The sequence below is a fragment of the Rattus rattus genome, chromosome 5 (genome assembly GCF_011064425.1).
Source record: "Rattus rattus isolate New Zealand chromosome 5, Rrattus_CSIRO_v1, whole genome shotgun sequence".
In the NCBI taxonomy this organism is placed as follows: Eukaryota; Metazoa; Chordata; class Mammalia; order Rodentia; family Muridae; genus Rattus; species Rattus rattus.
Window position 1 is genome coordinate 28,519,469 of NC_046158.1, and position 25,533 is coordinate 28,545,001.

The following is a 25,533-nucleotide window of genomic DNA, read 5'->3' on the forward strand; positions in this document are numbered from 1 at the left end:
CATGAAACTACTGTGAAAACGCCTTCACATTGTAGTGTGGAGTTTGTCTTCAATAGGTATGAACCAATGGATGTGACTTCGATCCAGTAAAACTTTATTAACAAACCAGTCCATAGATTTGGGGTTGAAACTGGACTGTAGTTTGTCAAACCTTGTTTGTCTCTAATTAATTATCTAATAACTTTATAAAAGGGGTCACTATGGCTTTTGTTTTTGTTTTTGTGTTTGTCCTGTGCTTGGTTCACACAGGCTATCATAAAATGCCTGTCCCGGGGAATCATAATTCAGATGATAAAGGCACTCAGTAAGACCTGTATCATATCTGCCAGGGAAAAGATCTGAGTAGGTGAGCACACTGCTGCTTCATTTTTATTTAATTCTTCTCAAATGACTGAGCAAGACTTTTCTAGTAAAAAGGGAGGTGGTTAAGTGGCAGGCCTCCAAACTTCCTTCTGGAGGTTAAGAGCATGAGGTGTTCAAAAGGTTACACACAGGAAGGACTAGAAAATACCAGACCTGGGGTTATATTAAGCCAAACCCCGTTGCAAAATCAACAGTGCCCAGGATGCTCAAACAGATACTAAGAAACATACACAAACAACCTACAAGAAAGGAGACCACAAAAACGCGATGCTGAATCTCTGGCAGGTTTGGGTTGCTGTGTTTAAGGAAGTAATTATCCACAGACACAGGATGGGGTCATTATTCTTCATGTCAAGTAGCTGGCAATGTTTCTGTTTATCAATACTTTATATGAAAGTGATTCTTTAAAATATTGTTTCCAAGACTTTTGTTGATCTGGAAAAAAATATCAAAGGAATGGGTGTAAAAATCGCTTACAGAACCTGTTCATTAGTGTAACTATAGGATTTCAGTCCCAGAGCAATCTAAAATATCCTAGTCTACCTATATTACAGCGGTTGGCCGAGATTCTTATCCAGGAGACCTGCTGATCGTGACTGCATGCAAACAGGCTGCAATGTAGCCAGGCTGGATCTGAGGGTGGTCATCTAGACTTGCAGAGGGTTCATTGTTACAGTCGTGACTAGGCTTCTGTCCCAGCAAGACTGACATACACACTTCCAAAGTGGGTATGATTAGTGATCATCTCGGCCACATTTATTTCTACTCTGCCATAAATTACGTGTCACCTTCAGAAAACAGCTAAAGCCCAGGTCCCAGGACATTTGCCTTTTCAAATAGCAGGACTATTTGGGCAAAGTGTGAGCTGGGAAAGGCAGTAAGGAGAGTCCTGCCCAGCTGACAGCCTGCGAGCCTCCAGTATGGAGGTGAGGGTAAGGTGCTGTTGAAGGACTTGAAGACTAATTTTTATTTGCAGTTCTATTGGTTCAAACTCAAAGTGGACATTGGCATCCTCTTCTGTAGGTTGATGTCAAGGAGATACATGATTGGACAGTAGAGCATAGGGCGGGGACAAAGTTTTTGTAAGGCACACACGCATATGCTCCAGCCATAATAGCTACAACCTAGGGGACCTCTCAGAGAGCATGGCTAAAAGGGAGACAGCCGGAAGAGAGCGGCTTGTGGACTGCATTGCAGAGTAGCAGCCAGAGAGCAGATCTAGCTCTTGGGAACTGATAGCAAATGTTCCTTTTTAATTTCTACTGCAACACTCTTCAATTACAAACTCATGGAACTTTTTGCACAAAGAGGCCAATTTTTACCACAAAGCACCCAAAGGTCCAGAATTGAGAAGAAGAACCCTCTTTCATTTTACCTTCATCAAGGTGGAAAGTCAAGGAAAACTGGTGCAGTTGGACACCGAGAGTCTCGTAAGGTTTTGGCAGCCCAAAGAGATGGGATGCATGCCGTTGTTTTTAGAAGTGTTGGCAAATTAGTAGTGTTCACTCAAATAAACTGCAGGCAGCTATGGGAGGAGAACTAACCCTTGTTCCCCATCTTAGATTCATGGACTAAGTCCCTATAGAGAGAGACAGATTAGCAAAAGCACAGCCAGTCCTTTAATCTAAGTTTTACAAGAAACGAGATCCTCCAGACCCAAGGACACAGGGAACCTCTGCATGTTTTTTAAACCTAGGTGTCATGTGTAGTAGACACTCTTACAGGATGAGACTCTTACAGGATGAGACGGCAGAACAAGGGTGGTCTCGTGGTAATGAGTGGTGGGGTGGCCTTGTCAAGTCTTCTTGGATGAAGTTCTCTGAGTCCTTTGAGAGATACGAATGTTCCTTTACCCCCCAGACGGTGGGAACCTCCTCCCATGTAAGCTTACGACCTATTTCAAAGAAGAGCTTGAGAAGCTCAGAAAAAGAACCTCCTGATTGACAGCCTGCTGCCGAGCTGCCCGGTGTTGGGAGGTTGAGAGTTAATCTTTCTGCCTCTGTTCTCCTATGGGCTTGGGGCCGCACTTACCAGTAGATATGGTAGGTATACTGTATCTCACAGACAGTGAACACCTACACTTTAGATCGTCCCTGTGACCTTATGGTCTTATGAAATCAGCCTTGAAGACAGAACCCCAAGTATTGGGGTTCAGACTTGGAACATGTAGCTGAGGTGCCTATATAACATATCAAAGCAAACCTGGCCTCCGAATTCGCCCAGGAACCCTCAATCCCTACCTGTTACAAGCAAAGCATGGCTTGCATACCCTGCTGTCCCCCCTAACTTTCCAAGAACATAGGCTCTTCCCTATGTATTCCAGACATTTTGCTTCCCATGATCCTTGAATTTTTCTCTGTCCTTGCCCACCCTCCCAATCCCCCATCTGCATGGCAACTTCCCTGACCACCTCTTGGGAGATCAGGAACCCACCCAGAGCTGCCACCAATAAACCTGCAGTTATACTCTCCTATTACCAAGGTTCTGCTAAAATCTTAATAATGGTAGCCAGAGCATGTGGACATCAACTCAAGGGAGATGTGATGAAGGGATTCCCATTTCCCTACAGATACTGAAGTCTGGGAATGTTTCGGTTATACTTGGCAGTGTTAATACATAAACTTTCCCCAAGGAATTTAGAAGTACTTGGTGCTTTAATTTTTTTCAAAACCTATTTTTAATAGTGATCCTTAAATGCTTTAAACCTCCCTTTTAGCCCACCACCTACCAGAGGGAGTGGAAAAGAAAGGATACAGTGGAAGTGAACCTGTTTAAAAATGGTTCTTTGGAGCAACTCCCATCAGCATTGTCTGGAAATCAGCAGTTCAGTTCACAGGTCAGCAGCAGCAACTCAATCCACTCACAAACACTGCACAGATACACCGGCAGTCCAGGTCAGTAGTGTCGGGATAGCAGCAGCAGTGACACAACCTAGCAGGGACAGCCAGGCCTCAGCCGAATCAACATGAGTCAGCAGGAGGAACCAAGGCCAACAGGAATGCCAGGAGAAATTCTTGTCAGTGCCTCTCTCAAGGAAGAGATCAGTGAAAACATGGAACCAAGAAGTATTTAGCTACCCAAGCAAGGCAAGCCCCAAGATCCAAGCTCCTCTCAGAAACCCTTGAGTCCTATTTTTACACCCTCCAAACATCACAGGTCCTCCATGGGTCTTGCCTCAGCATTTGAGTTTGACTTAGGAAAACTCCACGTGAGTCTAAATCAGGTGACATCACTTTGCCTATCAGTCGGGGTCTGAGGAAGCAGCAAAAAGCTGTAGCATACCACCAGAAGCTTTTTGGTGTCTTTCTCTCTATGGAGTCCCTACAAATGAAGCTCAACTACACAAACAAAGTATGTAGTTATTGAAGAATCCTTCATCACATGTCCTTTCACTTTCTTGCTTTTAGCAAAATGTCCTTTCACTTGTGTCTGCTTCAGGAAAACACTTGATTATGTGTTTGACCCAGCAAAACACCATCCAACGCAACTGACGTTCCAAGGAACCCTTGTTTCCACTTCAATACTTTGAAATAAGAACTTACTTTTTTTGGCCAGGTAGTAGTGATAAATACCTTCAGGGTCAGCACTTGGTTGGCAGAGGCAGGTAGATCTCAGTGAGTTCGAGGCCAGCCTGGTCTATTAAGTGAATTGCAGCAAGGGCTACACAGAAACCTGGACTCGAAAAAAGCAAAAAGGAACAAAAACAAATGAACAAACAAACAACCTTAATTTTTCCTCAGATGACCACTCACATTGTGACTGAACAAGCACCTCCAGAAGGTTTTAATAAGCCATCCCCCTCTCACCCTGCTTTCATTGTTTACATTGTAAGACGCTCTAGAAGATAAGACACGTCTCCACACATGACTTCTGTGATAAAGGTCACACGATCTGCATACAGCACTGATAGCACACGAAATTAACTACAGTATAGAAGATATAGTTCTAACCAATGCCCCAATGTTAAATTTTTCAGCTTTCAATTGAGAATATACACCACAGCTAGCTTATGCAGATAAATATTATATATATATATATATATATATGTATGTATGTATGTATGTGTATATATATATATATTGCTTTTAGGAATTGAGAGTATAATGAAATTAACTTTGCTTATGCTTTTTGTGTGTGTGTTCTTTTGTTTTCTTTTTTTGAGATGGGGACTTACATAGCCCAAGCTAGACTCAGACTCTTGAAGATGACCTTAAATTCCTGATCCTTCTGCCTCCACCATCCAAGTTCTGGGCACCACCACATCCGCTTAAAAGAAGGAATCTATCAACTGTCTGTGGAAATTTGTCTTTTCAAAGTGAACAATCACCCAGGCAATGAACTTCCTTTCCCGTTCCATTCTGTGCGTGCCCAGGTAGTCTCCCTACTCACTCAGTGCCCCACCTTATCACCACAGCTCTCTTCAAACCCTGACAGCCGCTTTGGGGCGCTGAAAGATCAAGGCCTCATTGGCCTTTCTCCTAGATGGAAAATTTTCCCAGCTAAAGGCTCTTTCCACATTAACATCTACAGCTCAAATTACACCACCACCCCTGCCTTCAGTGTGGTTGGCTGGGATTTATCATGTGACAGATCTTGAAAGATTCAGCCCTGATCTATCTTTCTTGCAGCTAGGCTTAACTTTCGCCTTTGAAGCTCAGGTTTCAAAGGTGGAGGCCCTGGGTGTGCCTAGAACACCACCTCAGCTCTATTGCTGGCAGAACCCTGGGCTCGCCTGAGCCCTCCATCCTGACAGCCTTGCAAATGCCATACATTCCAAGGCCTGTCATCGAGATGTGGTCTGGGGTTGTGCAATGGCTGCCCAAGGCCAGCATTAAGCACAAGCTTCAGCAAGCAAGCTGTCTTGTCTGCTTTGGGTGTCATTGTCATTTCTTCAGCAGTGGACCCAGATTTCCTTGTCCCTTGAAATCTGATTCTACTTACTCATTGAGTACATTCTGAAATACATCACCCCTAAGAGTCCACCCTTCCTGGGACATCATGTCATCTACTGTGTCTCCATTCCTGGGAGGGTCTCATTTTGCTGTGGCACTTGCTGGTTTCTTGTTGATGCAGGTTCTTGAGTGTCTTTTCTTGAGTTTGTGGTTTAGGCTCAGGAAAGCTAATTAGAAGAGTTCTTCATTTACATATTATTCACAGCGTCAGGAAAGTCCCTATCTCTGAGCTGAGCTACAGCACTAAGCTAACAGAAACCATTCCAGACGTTCCTGCTGTAAAATCATCTGACTTCTCAGAATTAAACGCTGCTTTACTGTCTTGTGATGTCAATGGAATGAAGTCATTTCATCCTAAGCTAGGCAATAATTACTAACTTACAGTCTTTGCTGGTGGTCCTGACAGACAGATGTGACTTCCAATCACACTGGCAAGTTGTTTCATTGGCTTCACGTTGTCCCACTGTACCCCTCCCTCTCCCTCTGCCCCTCCCCCTTTCCCCTGGTTTATTTCTGCCTGTCTGTCTCTGTTGTTTCTCATCACCTTTCTCTCTCAAAATTAAAATTTGAATGATGTGGCTGATATGATGTTTTAAACCAAAGGGTTTAAAAAATAACATCCTTCAAATATTTCCTTTCTTATTTTGGCTGTGTCTTACTCTGTCATCCAGGCTGGACTCAAACTCAGGGCAATCCTTCTGCCTCCGTCTCCTAAGTGCTAGGATTGCAGGAATGAGCCACTATCTGGCGCATTCATTTCTTGAACATTTTTTTAATCCATTTTTTTAATATCAGGGTTTATGAAAAATTTCAAAAATCAGTGAATTGGAGTTGTTGCTGTAAATATTTAAAAAACAAACACCAACCCACGCTATCAACAGCCCCATCAGGTCACTTGGCATCAGCTGGGTGTTCCAATCTCAGCAGACCCTCTGGCCCAGAGCTCGCTATGCTTCCTTGGCAGGTCGCTGCCATGCTAGCCCCATGCAGCCAGCCATCCACCCCTTGTGGTTATAGTCACAATTCCCAGTAACTCAGCAAAGTCAAAACTCTTGAGGCTTGTAATTTATCAATTAGATTTATATGAGTAAATTCTCACTCCATAAAATGTCCACACCATAAACTCACAGCCTATTAATATTGATATAAACTGCCCACCTGGATAAGACAAATTGTCCTGTAATTACCTATCCCTTATAAGATACTCATAGCTACCTGTAGATATTTAAAGCCACATGGGGTGGGTCATCCTTCTCCTCCTCCTCTTCTCTTCTCCTTCTTCTCTCCCACCTTTCAAAAACTCTGCCCCGCCTTCTTTTTCACTGCCCAATCACAGGCCTTGCCTTACCTCGTGCCTGCCCTCACCTGAATATAGACATCAGTCCACATGGAGGGACTCCTTCTGCAGGGTGAAACTTGGTTTCCACACTTGTTTCCTAGCTGAATTTCCCCAGGTTTGCATGCATGCACTCTTCATGCTGTCCCCTGAAGTCAGCTTTTATTTATTCTAGGAAACCGATTTAAGTCACAGTCATTTTCATATAGCTTCATGGTTTAAACATGCCTACTGTACTGCTCAGTGCTCCAGACCTGCTTAATTAACTTGTATGAGATCCTGGGCTTGGTCTGGAGTACCAAAGGAAAAAAAATAAAATCATGTGCCTGAGGGGAATTTTAATTTGTACAATTATTCTGCAAATATATTTATTTGTCAGCATCTACCAGAGCATAAATATGGCCTAATCATTTCGTGGAAGGCATACGCTCAGCAAAAATGCAGACATAGCCACCAAAAGAAATCTGGATTGTCCCTGACAATTAATTCAAAATACTTCAATCTGGAAACTGCCCATGTGTCCATTAGTATAGTAGATAAATATTGTGATTTATTTTTTTGGAACATAAGAGAGATTTAAACGGTACTTTGAATATGTACATTGGGCCTCCACAAGCAGCCTGAATAAACCATACGTGTATAAAGTTGGGCAAAATGAGACAGACCCCTGGATGTGGCTGCACATCCTTTTAATCCTAGCACTAAGAGGCAGAGGCAGGAGGATTCTGAGTTGAATGAAAGCAGGATGGGCTACAGAGTGATCCCTAAGCCAGCCTCTGCTACGTGGTGAATCTTGTTATAAGGAAGCCAAGAGTGCGTTTCTCTAGACTGTGCAGGGTCCTGAATCCCAATCCCCAGCTCTTCAGCTTGGGGGGGGGGGGAGAGAGGGAGAGAGGGAGGGGGAGGGAGGGAGGGGGAGGAGGGAGGGAGGAAGGAAGGAAGGAAGGAAGGAAGGAAGGAAGGAAGGAAGGAAGGAAGAGGTGCAAACACATAGTCCACACCGTCTCATTTACATGAACTACCACTAAAGACACATTGCGGGTAAGAAGTGCCCTCACAGGGAAGGAAGTAACAGCAACAGAAGGGCACCTTGATGCTGGCTGGAGGTTTGCTCAGCTGTGGAAATTCACTGGGCACTATATGTATATTATATAGGGAAATTTTCAATTATCATGTCTGTGTGGAATGTAGTTGGTTCTACAAATCGACCAGACAGCTCTCCCTGCAGAGTCCGGAAGCAGCTTCAGTCTCCTCCCTTTCTGTGAACCTTGGGGGCTGGCCCATGTTGGCCCCTGCCTGGCCTCTGCCCATCATTTGGAATTTGATGTTTGGCTTCCTCACTCACCATCAGCTCCAGTCCCGTTAGTGCTTTGTGCTTTTGACATGTGCTAGCATGTTAAAAGTGAGCTCTTGTCCTGGCCTCTTCCCTTTCTTTTTTTTTAAATAATTTTTTTTTTTAATTTTTTTATTTTTTTGGAGCTGAGGACCGAACCCAGGGCCTTGAGCTTGCTAGGCAAGTGCTCTACCACTGAGCTAAATCCCCAACCCCGCCTCTTCCCTTTCTTAGTCCCGACTACAGCAACGTGACCCCTGATTTTTGTTTGTTTGTTTTTATTTATTTTTTATTTTTGGTAACAGTCACCTTGCCATGTGCAGTCTTTTTCCTGGTAAGCAAGAATATCCTGGGGACCTCAGCATTGAGCAGTGCCATGAGATGCTGGGAGTAGTCTACCCCCAGAAGCTGGAGACTTTGGGGTTATGAAGCACACATCCCACTTCCTCATCGAGTGAGGACATGATGTGCTCGCTCTGCTTATCCACTTCTGGAGTCAGTGAGCTTGGATAACACAGGGGAAACAGGGCACAGATCTGTCTCCCTGACCAGGAAACGGTCCGGATGTGCAGTGCCTTCTTCCTGGGGAAAGACATCAGGCAGAGGAGGCTCCTCAGGGTTCCTCAGGGCTCCTCAGCCTCATCCAGCGCCTTTGACTTCTGGTCACACCAGGATCAGTCCTGTTTGGCTGGGTTAAAATGTGGCAATGAGTCCAAGATTAACATTATTATATCTCATAAAAAATGTGCATTCCCACAGTGTTATCTATGAGTTTCTCCCCATAATGACAGCAAGGGATTATGCAACTCACTGATTAGAATAGGAGTGTCTAAACCCATAAGACATGCACATGGAAATACAAAAGTAAAAAGGGAACACTCTTAGCCACTGTGGTACGCTGATTAATGGCCACTATTGTGTCACATGTGTAAACATAAAATCTATGTTTTACATGAACCCTAAAAGTTGAGGCAGTCAAAACTCATCAATGGTGCTGAAATCTGTGGGTGTCGATTAATGGGAAACAGTGCTTGCGTTTTCTCTGAATATCTCCCGGCATAGGACCAATGGTAAGACACAAAAGTCAACTTATCATTCAAAACCTGGGTGACATCAATTCAACCAACCACATGATGTAAGTAATTGGCGATCCTTTAACAATGAGGAGTAGACACATCCTGTGTGCCTCCAGGGAGGGTGTTCTGAAGATAACACACCACCAGGAAGACCGTTTGGCTGTAACCGCACAAGGAGAGCCTCCTCATGGACAGCAGTGGGTGAACTGAGACAGACTGCTCTCAAAGAAGTCAGTGTTGTGAAAGAGAAGGATGGACTGAAGAATCCTCCCAGGGGCAGAGGCTGGATAACGGCCATCTTTAATAGGAGCGGGAATGCAGGAAGAGAAGAACATCTAGGAAGGGCACCATTGAGATGTGGGTAGAATTTGAATGCAGATGGAATAGTCACCGGATGAACAGTAGGAATAGCTTCTCTGTGTTTGATCATTGGATGGCTATTGTGAGATGGCATGTACTTCTTCTTAGGGACTATTCACTGAAATGCCTTCAAGAGATCTTCACGGTATGCTCAGCTTTACCACGGAATGGTTCAGTAGAAAGACGGATACAAAGATTCAGGCTTGATGATGTATGTGGAAAATTATAACCTCTGACAAATTTGGGTGAAGATAACAGGAGTTTAGGGGTAACCCGTCCTGTTCTTTTAAAGGTTGCTATTACTTCAGAACCAGTTAAGAAATAAGTACCCTGAGTTCTAAAAGTTCTTAGAGGGTGGGAAGGCATAACATTTGGAAAGTCTTACGTTTCTGCTCACATATTAGTAATCATCTGCCCCGGGACGAGTCCTGTCCCTGGAGGCTGAAGATAGAGTGGCTTGTTGCAGTGTCTCTCCACAGTCAATGTGCACCCCACAAGATCTTCAGTAGCTGCTTTCTGACGCCCTAGTTCTAAGCTTTCTTACAAGATGCTCTTTTGAAATTTCCGAGATCTTTTTGCTTTGATATATTACAGCTAGGGTCCCTCCTGCCCTGGCCTTGCTTTTGGGGCATGCCTCATGAGGGGTCAAACACTTTCCACCTCCATCCTCTCCCATAGCCACAGAGCCTTAGGGCCAGAATATTTTCCATCTCTTTCTGCTTTCCTTTGGGCTGGAAATTAGTGTCCCCAGCGAAGCAGCTACAGGTACAGCGCAGCCCCCTGTTGTTGGATATTTTAAATGACCTTATTAGTTCTGATGACCTGGCCACCCCGCCCCCAATAATTAAGACAGAGTCCTATATATTTATTTAACCAGCGTTAGTATAATTGTTGGGCAATTACCCCTAAACAATTTTTCTACACTAGATTGGCTGTTTCCCAGCTGCACTTCCCAAGTTGCTTGCCGATAGTTGACCTGTCTGTGCTAGATTCGCTCCATCTGGCCATCTCATGGTTCTCCATTTTCTCCCCCACTTCCCTCTGCTTCCTGATCCCTACCTGCAACCCCTCTGCCCGAGTCCTGCCTCTCTCTATTCTCCCCAGGAATTGCTTGTTAGCCACTTATATTTAACCAGTCAGAGAATAAAAATGAGCAAAGTTTACACAGCAATGCTTGGCATAAGTGACAGTCTGCTCATCTGGACTGCAACAAAATTTGGGGGGACCAGTATTTATCATTTGAATACACAGTAACACCAGAAGAACCCCAACCGCACACTTCCTTACCCTTCGTTCAGATCCCTTTAACTTCCCTTTTGTCATCACTTAGCCATATTCTTAACTTCTGCCTTGATAACTTGGTATTAGGAGCTCCTTAACTTGGTGCATATACATATGTATACATTATATATATGCACATACACACATAATCATACACATATATGTATATGCTCTTTTTCTTCTTTTTATGCTATTTATCTATCCATCTATCATCTATCCTTTTCCCCATACACCATCATATATATATATATGTGTGTGTATGTGTGTGTGTGTGTGTGTGCAAATATCATACTTTCTATCCTTATATCAAAACATGTTTGCCCTAGCAGTGACTATGAAGCTTAGAAGTGTTTTCCAAGCATCTTCTAAACAAGGAGGCAGTGATCTTTGGGGGAATGGTTTCAGGCATCCTCTTGGAAATCTGGTAGCAGTATGATGAGGGAGATAACTCTGCCCAGATACAGGCTTCCAGCTCCAGCTGTCCTCAAGAGGCAGGAACGGGGATGTACATGATATCCAGGATACAGAGCAGTAGTGATGCTGTTTGTCCTCTAACAAAGAGTTGTCCAGGTTCCCTCACTGGCCATGTCTTATATCTGTGTACAAGTCTTGACTCAGCTGAATCTGTGAACTCACTTCCAGACTTGTATCATTTATTTAGTAGGTCCTGCTGATATGAATTTTTAAAGGAAGAGTTTGAGGTTCATGATGCAATCCAGATAAAGACAATGAAGTCTCAATCCCAGTCAGGTTTTTACTTCCAGTTCATAGGCCTCAAAATTATTTTGTGTTGCAGAGTTATCCTTCAAAGTTTTTTGTTGTGTTTTATCTTATTAGTATTGTGGACTTTGTGGTCTATTTATCCATAGCTGAGCTGTCATGTACTGAGTGTAAGAGAGTAAGGGGGGCTCTGCAGCTAAAACGTGACTGCCACACTCGATGATACCTTCTCTCAGTAAACTGAACTGACTGCTGTTCGCACATATGTTATTCTGATTTCGTTATACTCCGTAAAAAAAAAAAATCACTCCCTCTCCTCCCCCAGGTGACCTTGGAGCTATTGTGTAGCTCTAAATCCTTCTGTGAGGAGATAAAGATGTTTTCTGGTGGAGATTTTTCTGTTTGGCAATCCACCTTGATATTTTAGCATTGACCTTTGTGAAGATGAGTTTTTTCTCTGACTGCAGAAAATGAGTCATTAGAATGAATAAAAAAAGAGTGCTTTAGAATTTGTCTGATCAAGGACCCAGGGACGCGTGTGTTTGTCTCTTTACATGAGAGCTTGTGTAGGTGTTTCTGGGCCAAACATTTTTGACATTCTCGTGTCCTGAAGAATTAGAAATGCTACTTTTGAGAGCACAGCACAGCATGTTGGAGCTGCAAAGAATGAGCTATTCAGGTCTCAGGGGCACCATCTGCGTGTCTTTTCAAATGTGGGCACCCTGAAAAGCTTTGTCTCTGGAGAAAGCCCAGCATCCCACTCTCGGCTAACTAGGAGGATGCGTGAGGTGTTTTTCCTCTGTCCTTCGATGTCATGGCCTTTTGAGTGGCTGACTTGTGTGGTAGAAGAGAGCTCTATCCATGTGCAGAAACCCTGGGAATAATAACATACTGCTTGACAGAAAAAAAAAATGCAAATCCTAGCTGTCAAAGCCAGAGTTCCAAATTAAAGTGGACAGGCCCTCCTTTGTTTGTACGTAAGTAGGTCAAAGTAAATATCCAGAGGCAGAAATAGTGCCCACCGGCCACTGGTGAGATTTTTTTTTCTCTCTCTCAATTTTAACTAGTTTGTCTTCTTTATTCCTTTCAGAGGTGGTAAGGGTAAGAGCAGATCTGATAGAAAAAACAAAAGTTATTCTTGAAACTGTTCTAAATCTTCCACAGATGCTTCTGCTACTGCCTCACTCAAACTACTTTTCATTTGCAGTGCGAGCCTTTTAAAACAGATACACTTTAAGGAAGGCATCTATGAAGACCACATCTTTCAATGGAGTATATCCAGGTTTTGCAATTATAAAAAATACATGCCACAATGTATCAAAATTTTATTATAATTAATATTCATTTTTACTTTGGCCTCCAAATACCAATTTTCTTTGTTGAAACAGTGTTGCAAAGCATCGGTGCGTAACATTTATTGGTCTAATTCCATTTGGCTTATTTGAAAATCCATATGTATTCCCATAATGTATTTAACAGCAGCAACTCTTGCAATTGCATGTTCAGGAAACAATATACTCACTTTAATGAAGACAGCAAGTCTCTCTCTCTCTCTCTCTCTCTCTCTCTCTCTCTCTTTCTCTGTCTCTCTCTCTCCACTAAGATACTTGGAAGAATTTATTTGCAAAATTAGAAACTCTGGCTTTGCTATTAAGATGTAATAAACGTCCTCCTGGCTTTAGTTGGAACCACTGGGAACACATGATTAATGTGGAGAGCCCGGGCTCTCTCTCCCATCCTAAGTTGGAGTCCTTCAGCAAGGTCTGCTGATGGCCTTGAACTGCCCTGTCAATTAGAGCACTGTGCTCCCCAGGCACACGGAGGCTGCATTGTCTGTGTCCTTTGGAGCATGGCACAGTGTTTAGCATGGCACTTAGCACCCAGCAGGCATGCCATGCTGCCAATGACCAGCGTTTACACACTTCCTGCACCACTGACAAAACGGACCCTTGTCATGTAGCCTTATCCTAGACGTCTGGCTCATTTGTGCTGGTGTGTGTGTGTGTGTGTGTGTGTGTGTGTGTGTGTGTGTGTGTGTGTGTCACAGTCCACTCTGAAGATCACTCTCTAAATACCTGTCAACCTATTTTTGCCAGATTATCTTTCATTGCTTGTAAGGTTTTTGTCATTCAGACAAAGCACTTAGGATTTGGCTCTGTGTTTCTGGGGTATCCAGTGATATTCCACCACTAAATAGCTCTGTCTGCCTCCATGTCTCACGGGCACATTTAAGTTAGCAAGTTCCAAATTTAAGCTCCTATAGCTCATTCTTGTCTTATGCCCTTCTATGGAGTTAAAAGCTTACTCCTCCTTCCATGTCCTTTCCGCTGTGTATTTATGTCGAATCAGCTGCGTGGTCTTCCAGTCTGTCTGTGTGCTTTGTTCTTCCATCAATAACTTCCTGTCCACTGAAACTGGCGCAGGCATTATGGCTTATTTAAATACACCATTGTTTTCTCTATGTGTAGTTCCTTTTCTACCCTTTGTTACCAACCACGCCTTTGAATGCTTACAAACTCCCTGCCAGTCATGTGACCATTTATTGTCCTTTGGAGTACGGTTCCTAAGCTCACCTGTAGGCATTTGCCCTCACTCTTCAGCGTCTTTCTCTGTTCAGTCAAATAGTACTCTATGTTGTCTCAAACGTAAAACGTCCTCTTTCCAGTCACTTCAGGTGACATCTTCTGACAGTTCTTCCTCTGAATTTTTATTCTTATAACTCTTTCTCAATTTTTGCTGTCCCTTCTTTTTCATGTGTTTCTTGATGTTTCATCCAGACTGACTTAGCTACAGTGTTTTATGTAAGAACAGGTTTACCTTCACATGGAAATTTGCCTACCAACCTTTCTAATAAGCTTTTAAATACTGTGATTTCTGTCACTGTGTCTTATTCTTATATGTATTCTTTGAGAAATCTTTCATAATATCACACACACAGACGCCCAAGAAGAATTTGTTCAAGCTAGAAACATTTTACATTTTAGAGGGTTTTATCAATGATCACATGGATACAAATTATAGAAATCCATATCAAACACAAGAAGCAAAAAACTTTAGGGATCAAGATGCATCACAGAGTTGAAAGGCAGGCTGACTTCTCTTTTTTCAATGGGATAAATGCAACTGTATCTTTGTTCCTTCGATTTGCAGATATATAGTGTCTCTGCGATCATCTGACTGCCATGTGTCCCTTGTCCCTTATACATTTCCAGCCTGAGTAATAGTCTCCTATTCAAAGCCCCAGCAGAGAACAACTCAAGTCTGAGGACCAAACCACATTCTCAGAGAAATTTCTCTAAATGCCTCAGTCCATGTGACTACATCTGGCCCCAAAAGCATTGAGTGGGGTGCAGAGGCTCATCCACATCTGGTCTCTCATTACAGATATCAGAAGCAAACCTCTTGAGGAGCAAAGAAAATGAAATATCAGGTGAACATTAGACATCACAGAAAGTGATACAGGCTGACACGCATCTTAAAAAGGGACAACTATAATTGTGATGAAGGTGTAAAATGACTTTGCTTTTCCCCACTCTGTGAAAAACAGAAAATAATCTGAGGATGCTGCATAGCCCTCGAGTACCTGTCTTGCCAATACTATTCTCATGTGTGATTAATAATGCTTATGGGAAAGAAAGGAGTTTCCAGCAAGTGTATGTAGTCAACCCCCCCACCCCCATGTCCAATGCTCCATGGAACAACTTCAAGAGAACAGAATGTGATGAAAATTAGTAAACAGTTAAGAAGGGTATGGCAGTTCGCATACGTGAATCCAGCTGTCTGGAGGTGTAAGCAACAGTACAGCCGAGATCAGATGTAGACTGGGCTACTTACAAAATCCTACCTCAAATACTAAACAGGTCCGTCAAATAGCAAACAGGAAGAAGAAGGGGGAGGAGGAAGAGGAAGAGAAGGAGAAAGAGAAGAAAGAGGAGAAGAGAAGGCAAAGGAGAAGAGAAGGAGGAGGAAAGGAAAGAAGAAAGAAAGAAAGAAAGAAAGAAAGAAAGAAAGAAAGAAAGAAAGGGAAAAAGAAAGACAGAAAGAAAGAAAGAAGGGAAGAAAGAAAGAACGAAAGAAAGAAAGAAAAGGAAGGAAGGAAAGAAGAAAGAAAGAAAGAAGGAAAGAAAGACAGAAAGAAGGGAAGAAAGAAAGAAAGAAAGAAAGAAAGAAAGAAAGAAAGAAAGAAAGAAAGAGAAGGAAGGAAGGAAGGAAGGAAGGAAGGAAGGAAGGAAGGAAGGAAGGAACAAAAACAAAACAAACAGAGAGAGTGAGAGGGAGTGAGAGGGAGTGGGGAGGCAGGCAGGCTGGGACTATAGTTTAGTTGGCATTTTTCTTCCTGAGCATGCCGGAGATGCTAAATTTGACACCCAGCACCATATCAACTCAGCATGCAAGCGTGTGTCCATAATTTCAGAAGTCAAGCAATAGAGGCAGGAGTAGCCAATGTTCAAGGGAATCCTTAACTACATCTAGAGGCTGAGCCTAGCCTAGGCTATGTGAAACTGTGTCTCAAAATGAAAAGATTTCAGCAGTGCTGTGGACCAGTGACTGGTGTGCTCCTCTCTACTCTCTCCTACTGGTTCACTTAGTGTACTTATCTTGTTATCTTGCCCCTTACCCACTTAGCATGTGTGTGTGGGCACAGTTAACTTTTGCCTTAACTTTACAGGCCTCTACATCTAAAGCACCTCCATGGGGCTCTGTTATAAAGAATATTGCAAGATTTTAGGCTTGATGTTATGACTGAACTGAAATAGAGTTTGGAGTCTGGGGAGAAGGGGACAATATGTATTAGCATAGGAAGAAAAAGGGAAAATATATAATCAGAGTACAGAATGGGTAAGTGTTGAAGGCAGATCATTACCACTCTAATACTTTTTCTAAAGTATTTCCTGGCATGCATATAGGAATGTAATTGTCACTGTGTTCAATGGTCACAGTGACCATACGACTTGATTTAGCCAATGAGATGAGACTGGGAATTATCATTAGCATAAGTCACTGAATAGAGAAGCATCAAGTTCTATCTCATGGATTTCCTACTCATAGGACAGTATGTAGCTCATGGCCTCTTCGGTGTCCTAAAATGGAGATAGCAGATGGGTCGCCATCGCTAAGTCACTAAGTAGGACATGTACCATGAGAAGGAATAGACGTTAGTTTCTCCAGGCAACCAAAATTACAATATGCAGCATGAGACTAGGCAGTTTATGCAATCTGGCTTATGATACACTTTGTAAAGTAGTTTGCAAATATACCCTCTCCTCTGGACTTACCCCACTAAAGAAGCTTAAAGCTTCTCCACATCTGAAGAGATGGGATAATAAAGTCACAAGATGTTTTCAAATGTCTTTCCTTTTGTTCTCCATTCTTTCTTTTATACTTGGTCCTTCTATGTTTCTGCTTATTAAACACTGACGTAAGTTCCTCCAAACTCATTTATAAAAGTGCTATTCCTAGATATATAAGAGTTGAATTGCTTTGGGGGTAGAGGGGAGAACAGAGGGCCGAGAAAGGGGGGCACTTTCTCCTTCCTGTCTGCACAACCTTTCTTTCAGGTTGATGTGCTGGAGGTGAACCTTGGAAGGTGACTCCTCAGAATACACCGCAGATGTGATTTGATTTCAGCAGTAGGCAGAAAGAGCCCTATAAACTCACAACTTGTTTACAACTCAGTAGGAGGCTTTACGATGGGTTTCAGAATAAGATAGACTTGGGTATGACTCTTGTTCTTTTGGGCTACTTCTTCAGCATCTCAAGGCTAGTTCTCCAGCAAAGGGAGCCAACTAAGCTTTGCCTGGTGGACCCACTGAAAGCTTGGAGGGGAGGAATTCGACTGTGTGAAGGTATTGTTATCTTTCCCCCTTATACATTCAAGGCTTCACCCGAATCTCAGAAATTTTACTAAAAAAAAATATTTTTGAAGTGGTTTGTTCCTCTGTTCCTCCATTTAATGAGTGAACTCTAGCTTGCATTTAGCTGCTTGGCTAGAAAGACCCGGGTCTCCTGCCCTGTATGCCGGTCAAGTTGCAGCTGAGTCTGTGAAGTCTGTGAAGGTCTTTGTGTTTGGAGTTGCAGGAAATCCTCTTGGATTTACGGAAAGTTCCTCCTTACGCTGGACTGAGCAGCTGGTGTGATTCATTTTTCTTCTTTTGACATTCCAAGACCTAAATGTTTCCGCTTAGCTCAGCAAAACGCAGCAGAGCATATCAAAAACTAGAAAACTGTGCTTTGAGCTTTGCACTGCAATTGATGGGGGAAGCAGTGTAAAGTGCTAGTATGAAAGAATCAGGACCCCATTCTACAAAAGGCTTTCCCTGTGCAGGTGATAGACGGTGCCACAGAATGGGGGACCAGAGACCAACCTTTTCAAGAACACTTCCACATTTCTGTTTGGCTAAGAGGTGTGGATGTGATCCTGATGTCACAGAGTTTCCCACCCTCAGAGGGAGGGCCTTGTAAGGAAACCTAACCAATGCAGCTGTGTTCCTTAGTGCCCTTTCAAAGCTGCAGAGTTTCAAACCCATATGCACCTGACCTGTGAGCCTTTTTAGTCATTTAACAGCAAGATTTACTTCCCAGGTAGCAAGCAACAGTATTTGGGCATGACCAAGCAGCCATGGCGTTTCCCAGTTTGCTCATTTGGAAACTATGATCCGGTAGCTGTGGGGATGAGCAGGCTTCTGAGAAGGAAAGCCCTGAGATTATGACTGCTAGAGGAAGCCCCTTGCTTCATCTTTAGACATTGCTCTCGTCAAGATTTAGCAAAGTCCTTAGAAAATCGAGGGAGTTCTATGCTAAGCGATCTTCAGAAGTCTCATGTCCAAGTCTATCACTGGTAAATAAAATGGATCCATGTCGCCATACCCTTCTGTACACCAGCCCCTTCCTGAATGAAACATAATTGAGAATCCAGCATAAAAGCCCATAGCAAAGTGATCTGGGGTCAGGAGTTCCAGTGATTATGAATAGGGAGTGATGTACTCCCATAAGTAGTGAACTTTCTCTGGCACATTTGGGCTACAGTAATTTGTTTCCACCTTTTGCTATTGAAGCAAGTCAATCAGCTTCTGTCTTAGGGTTTTACTGCTGTGAACAGACACCATGAGCAAGGCAACTCTTTTTTTTTTTTTTTTTTTTTTTTTTTTTTTTTTTTTTGGAGCTGAGGACCAACCCAGGGCCTTGCTTGCTGAGGCAAGCGCTTTACCACTGAGCTAAATCCCCAACCGAGCAAGGCAACTCTTATAAGGATAGTATTTAATTGGGGCTGGCTTACAGGTTCAGAGGTCCAGTCCATTATCATCAAGGTGGGAGCATGGCAGCATCCAGGAGAGAATGGTTCAGGCAAAACCAAAAGTTCATCAGAATGTTGACTACCAGGCAACTAGGGTAAGGGTCTTAAGCTCACACCCACAGTACCATGCCTACTCCAACACTTTCTAATAGTGCCACTCCCTGGGTTGAACATATTCAAACCATCACATTCCACTCCTGGGCCCCATAGGCTTGTCCAAACATGAGTCTATGGGAGCCACACCTAAACGTAGCATAATGAAAATACATTTAGTCCAACTTTCAAGGTCCCCATAGTCTGTAGCAGGCTCAATGATGTTAAAAGTCCAAAGTTCAAAGTCTCATTTGAGATTCATCCAATCACTTAACAGTATCCCTAAAGCAAGACAGCAAACCAGTTAGGCAAACGTCAAACTCTGCATCTCCATAGCTGATGTCAAAGCCGTCTTCAGATCTCCGACTCCTTTTCATCTTTGTGATTGCAACAAAGTTCTTCTCGGCCGATTCCACTCCCTGTTAGCAGACATGGAGTAAGCTGGCACAGGGAAGACGTAATGGTTATTTTTTCGTGACGGTTGGATTTAGAATCATCATGGAGGCACACCCGGGGTATGTCTGTGAGGGTATTTCAAGAAAGGTTGAATGGAATTGGAAATATGCATCCCAAATATGGGGTTCAGACTGTTGAAAGGGAGACTGTGGGCTAATCATCAGAATTCTTCCCCTCTCTTTCTTACTTTGGGTACCGGGTGATCAGCTACCTCAAATTCCAACTACCGTTCTGTGGTGGATTGATCGGATTGGCCTGTAAGACTCACACATTTGAATACTTGGTCCCCATTGGTGGAATTCTTTGGATGGTTAGGAGGTGTGGCCTTGTGAAGTGGATGTCACTGGGGATGGACTCTGAGGCTTCAAAAGTCCCTGCCATCTCTAGTTAATTCTCTGACTGCTACTTATAAGGATGTAATCTCTCAACTACTGCTCTGGGGCCATGATGATGATCATGGAACTTTGTCACAGCATTCAAAATATCTAAGACAACGCCATCCCCACCAAGATGTAAGGTGTCTTCAAACAGTGACCCAAAATAAATCTTTCCTGCCTCGTGTGGCTCGTATCAGATATTTCATGAGAAAAGTAACTAAGGCAGAGGTTCTGATGGGGTTCTCACCTTCATGTAGTCCAGTGGACATAAGCTAGGAAGTCATAGACTCTTCCTGTTCTCCAAGATCTTACGCGCATACTCAGTCACAGGCGACCCCTTCATGCTGTGTGACTTATACTTTTGAACTCCAAAGGAGAGGTGACTTGGCCTGAGTGTTCCAAGCTATGCTTAAGAGCTTTAACCCAAAGGAAGAGCTACCCAGAGGAAGTGGATGTTGCTAGATTCAGAATTATAAGCTGTTTTTATCCCTGTGCAGAAAGCCTATTAATAAGTTTGGAAGAGGTCCAACACAATTTCATTCAACTCTATATTTACTTACTCCAATAAGCCTTTGTATTTTCTTTGGAAAAACAGGGAAAATATTCATACCTTGTTACTGAGTTTATCTGATAGACAGTAAGCATTTTAAAAACTACCAGTTCCTCTTGGCTCTTTAAATGAATGATCAAAATTAGTTGACAGGATTCAGCCTGTCAGATTTTTAGAGGTATGCCGGAGTAATTCACTTTTACTTTACCTTGCTCTCCTGCAGTCTTTACTGTTTTACACCTATCATGGTTTTTATAATATACATATGCTTTTGTATGTTTCTACAATGTTAATTTTTACAGTATAATATGCTTTTATAGTGTTCTGTGCATCTTGCTTCCAGTACCTATGGTGTAGTTGCATTAATATGCTGCACAGCATAGGAAATCCTGGCAAGTAGTACACCTTGTATACTAGTCAGGGTTCTCTAGAAACAGAACCAATGCAATGACTATAAAGATATGCATAGACACGCATATATGCATACAAACATATAACTCACATGCACGTGTGTGTGTGTGTGTGTGTGTGTGTGTGTGTGTGTGTGTGTGAATTAATTAAGTCAACTTTAAATTGGTAACCATGGCAGAATCACATCTACAAGACTGAGAACCTTGCAGTTACCTTTCCTGAGGTGGGGGGCCTCAGGAGTTGAAGTAGTCCTGCAATAGTTATTCTTTACCAGGAAGGACAATAACCACTAGTTATTCCGTCCACAAGGCTGGGTGACCCACTGGTCCCAGTCTGAAAGGATGAGCGGCTCCTGGAGAGCCGTTCCTAGTTCACTATGAAAGCTTGAAAACACTGGTTCTGCTGTCAACAAGGAGGCTGCAGCAGCACCTGCACCAGCAGCAGCAGCAGCAACAGATGCAGCAAGCACAGGAGGAGGGCACATTAATTGAGTGCAGGATGGAAGGCCAAGATGGCAAAGGGAGAGGAGATTTTCCTTTCACCACTCCACTCTCTGGGGTGTCACCAGAAGGTGTACCCACAATTGGGGAAGGTCCTCCACATCAACCAAGGCAATCAAGACCTCTTCAGATGAGGCCACCTACTCAGGTGAATCTGATTTGTGGCAAAGTGGCATTAAAATCAACCGTAACACTTGGAATACGGACCATTTGTGTGGCAGCTAGGCAACTGCAGAACTATCGTGCAACAAAAAAAGCATGAAAAAAGCATGGTATTGGGGGCGGAGGGCTGTCCAGAGTCTAGGATTTCACTGAGCTTCTCAATAGAAAGGGAAGATTATGTACATTCATTTTCAAAGGTATCAATTCCAGGGCTCTTAAATTAAAACTGCCTCCAACGATAAATCCTGGAATCTGATTTTTTAAAGTAGAACACATTAGCATTTGAGGGAAGGGCTTACACTACACTGATATCATAGTGAATGACCTTCGTGTTAACTGTCTATACTACAGGACAGCCTAAGAGCACAGGATAGAATCAGAGATGCTAAAGGAAATGAGCAACTTATCCTTGGTGTTATCCTCGGGAAGAAACAAGAATTTGCTTAGGAAACATGGGGCATTTTCCCATGTCACAGTCACTCTTCTGTTGCTGTGCCAAAACGCCACGGCCCAAGCTAACCTGAAGGAAGAAACCATTTATTTGGCTTTTAGGTTATAGTCCTTCGTCGAGGGAAACCAAGGCAGGTACCCAAGACAGGAACTGAGACAGAGTTTATGGAGGAACGCTGCTTACCAGCTTTGTATCTCATGGCTTACTCTGCTTGCTTTCTTATGCAACTCAGGGCCACCTGCACAAGGGTGGCCCTGCCCACCGCTGGTTCCTCCCGTATCATTCATTGACCAAACTATACCTTACAGACTTGCCCACCAGCCAACTCCATGGCAGGGAGGGATGGGGGGATTGTGTCAACCAACAATGGAACTAGCATTTCAAGTATACACAAGATTTTGAAGAAGGGACTTCACAGTAGTATTGTTATAATCATTAAGATGGAGTTATTATGGAGCAAAATATGAGATTCACATGACTTAATAAAAATACATTCAAGTAAATACCAGGTGGTAACAAAGGTTTTCAGACTCCTTGGCAGAAGTCCTGTGCAGGTCCTCACGCCTCCTGTCAGTAACTTTGCAGATGGACAGTAGAATTCCCCTATGTAGGTTCAGGAAATTAACAGCAGCGGCTAAAGCTTTTGAAATGTTCAGTAAATCCTAACAAAAATACTGAATATATCAGTATTACTTTATATCACAAGGGTAAAGGTCAGCTACCTAAATTAATAGATTTTTTTTTCTAAATTAACTTTTAAAGTATGGCTTGGGGACAATGAGATTCAATCCAGTATCATATGTATTCTGCACTGTGGCACTTTTTTCCAAACATGACTGACGCTCCTACAGGTGACTGAAGGTAAACCATGTCCTTGGACCCTCAAAGCCCTCTGCCAGACTTTCAAAGCGAATTAGTTACTTCTCTCCTTGCTATGATGTAATACTTAACGAGAAGAAACATTAGGAAAGAAAAGTTTGAGTTTACAGTTCAAGTGATTATAATCCGAAATGCAGCAGGGGAAACCATAGCAACAGAATCACAGGAAGTGAGGTGGCGGAAGCAGGATTGTATCCTCCAAGCTGTATCCACAGAAAGGATATCGAAGAGGGCAGGAAGTGGGTGGTGTTTTAAGACCTCAGGGCTCGGGGTTGGGGATTTAGCTCAGTGGTTAGAGCGCTTGCCTAGGAAGCGCAAGGCCCTGGGTTCGGTCCCCAGCTCCGGAAAAAAAAAGAACAAAAAAAAAAAAAAAGAGACCTCAGGGCTCCTCCCCTCTCCCTTGTGACCAACTTCATCAGGCTAGGCCCATCTCCAAAAGGATCCTCAACGTTCTGAGACAGGACTCTCAGCTAAGTGCTCAAATATTACGAGCCTCCAGGGGACATTTTATATTTATATCATTATAGTCCACCAGTCTGGGGGACTCTCTGTCCTAAAGACACATTACTTTCCTCCATTTTGAGGAGACTGGTTTTTAAAAACACACGTTTTTTGCACAGTGTCAGTCACCAACATCTGCAATACGTAAAAAGCTGGTACTCCATATGTGTGGAAGGGCTGAGTCTTCTCACTCCTCTTCACAAGTTCATTTCCTGTCAGGATTCCATCCGCTCCCTTTATTCATTATTAATGATCACTTGCATAGTCTCAGCCATGCTGTGAGTTTCATGTATTTTCCTTCGCATGTGTTGCTTGCCCGGAAGTCCCTCTGCACACCTCATGGATGAGCTATTTAAATTGCCTCCTCTTCAGAGCTTGTTTGGCTGGTGTCGTCCCACCCCGAGCTATTAGTAGTACTTTTTGCTATCTAGTCCCCAAGGTACTGTCAAAATGACTGTTGTGTCGAAGCAAACACTGTGTGTTCCAAGCGTTTATTACTAATGAGACCCTGTCTTGCTGGGAATTTCTTGAAGGCATTATTACACAGAATTACTGCTATGTTTTCGTCTTCACAGTGAGCCCAGGGGTGAGCGTTTAACAATTGCTCAAAACTGTTGATTTGATAAAAATTTACAACAGTTGGCTTTAAATCTATACATTCAAGCAGCAGTCTTTCATGTTGTAAAATATTAGATGAATGGGTTATCATGCTTGTAATCCCAATGGTGGAAGGTGGCATTCAGCATGGGTTACAGAGCAGAATCAAGGGCAGCATGTGCTTGCTTAAATAGCAAACAAATAAATAAATAAATAAATAAAACTTGTGAAATTTAAATGAATATATATGGTCATGTAGAGGGAGACTGTCTTGGAATTTAACTTGTTTTTCCAAATACTTTGTAGTTCTTCCCAAATTTCTGTGTCCTTCTCCCCTATAAAAATTGTAAAACTGTATATGTATATATGTGATATATATGTGTATATGTATGTGTATGTGTGTAAATGTATATGTATGTATATGTAAATTATGTGTATGTGTATATGATGTATATGTATATGGGAGAGAGAGAGAGAGAGAGAGAGAGAGAGAGAGAGAGAGAGATTGTATATTGAGGATAACTAATACTTAACAAATACCCAAACTTAACCTAAATTAGTCAATAAATGCTATTTTCTTTTTTTCTAAAGTCCTGAATAAACAGTGTTTTGTTTTATTTTGTTTTTTTTTTGTTTTGTTTTGTTTTGTTTTTTGAGTAATCCATAGTCAACCAAAAGGAAGTTGTCAACCCAAGCTCTCTGAGCATGGTGGCTAACTGTTTTTGCTGTGTGTATTCTGATAAACACAGAGGTGAAAGGTCTGTGCTTGTGCTGACACAGAGCTGGGCCTGTCAGGGCTTACAGCTGACAGTGCTTTATGGCCCATGGGATCCTTATCCACCAGCCAGCAAACTTCCTGTGTTTTCCTTATCCTGGCCCAGGTCCCAGAGCTCACAAGACAGGACCACAGTTAAACCTGTAATACTTCAACTGTGTCAGTAGAAAAGTGACTTTGCACACAGCTGTGGGTAATGGGATACACTGGGACATTTCCTCACCCACAATGCTTCCAAGCTCACGTTTACCCATGGGGACAGGAGCGGCAGTCAGAAGGAAGCAACATTAATCTTAACTGTGTGAGAACATCAGGTATTTCAGGAGCTGGGCTTCTCCACACAGAGGCACTCAGATTATTTTGCTTATGAGTTAGCCTAGCCCAGGTCTTGGTCTGCTTCGTTTTAAAGCAGCAATAGTTTACTTTTCTGAAACACATAAATTCCCAAGGGATTGCTGACCCTGTCAAATCTTTAATGCAGTTGGAAACTTGGGTGAAACATCCTACAAGCAGGATGGAAGTGTTTAGCTGGAAAACTATTTGGTGAGACCCTTTGGAATTCTTGAGCTTTTATCAGGGAGGACCTGAGGACTGACTAGAAAATGAAGATTTCTGTGTGGCCCAGATGAACTGTAATCTGTGAAAGAACTTGCTGAGCTAGTGTTGGTTTCGGGAAATGAATGCACCAGAACAAGAAGATACGCAAAGACACACCGATGTGCCATTTGAGCCCTGCCATGTTTGACCACGGCATTTGAGCCTCATGCCATGCTGGACTGAGTGAGACAGCTCACTCGTCTCTTACACATTAGTTCAGAAGTGAATCCCTTGGCAACTGGAACTGCCACAAAGTCCTGGGGGATGGCAGAGACAGCTTCAAATGCCACAAACTTCAGTGTTCTCTGTTCCACAGTTCTCATCATGTGGTAGGCTGGGACTTCATTTCAAATACCTCTCTGTAAGTGAGTTCTCTCACAAAAACTCAGCAGACTTAACTGGAAATCACAGAAGAGCCTTCAAAATGATTTGCTTCTTAAGATAAAAGGGAAGTATCTTCTTGAACATA

At 42.9% G+C, this 25,533-nt stretch overlaps 1 pseudogene; it reads left to right on the forward strand.

The window, feature by feature from the left end:
- The window catches only part of LOC116900808, a 204,252-nt pseudogene extending 186,694 nt beyond the window's left edge, over positions 1-17,558 (forward strand).
- Positions 17,559-25,533: the final 7,975 nt, after the last annotated feature.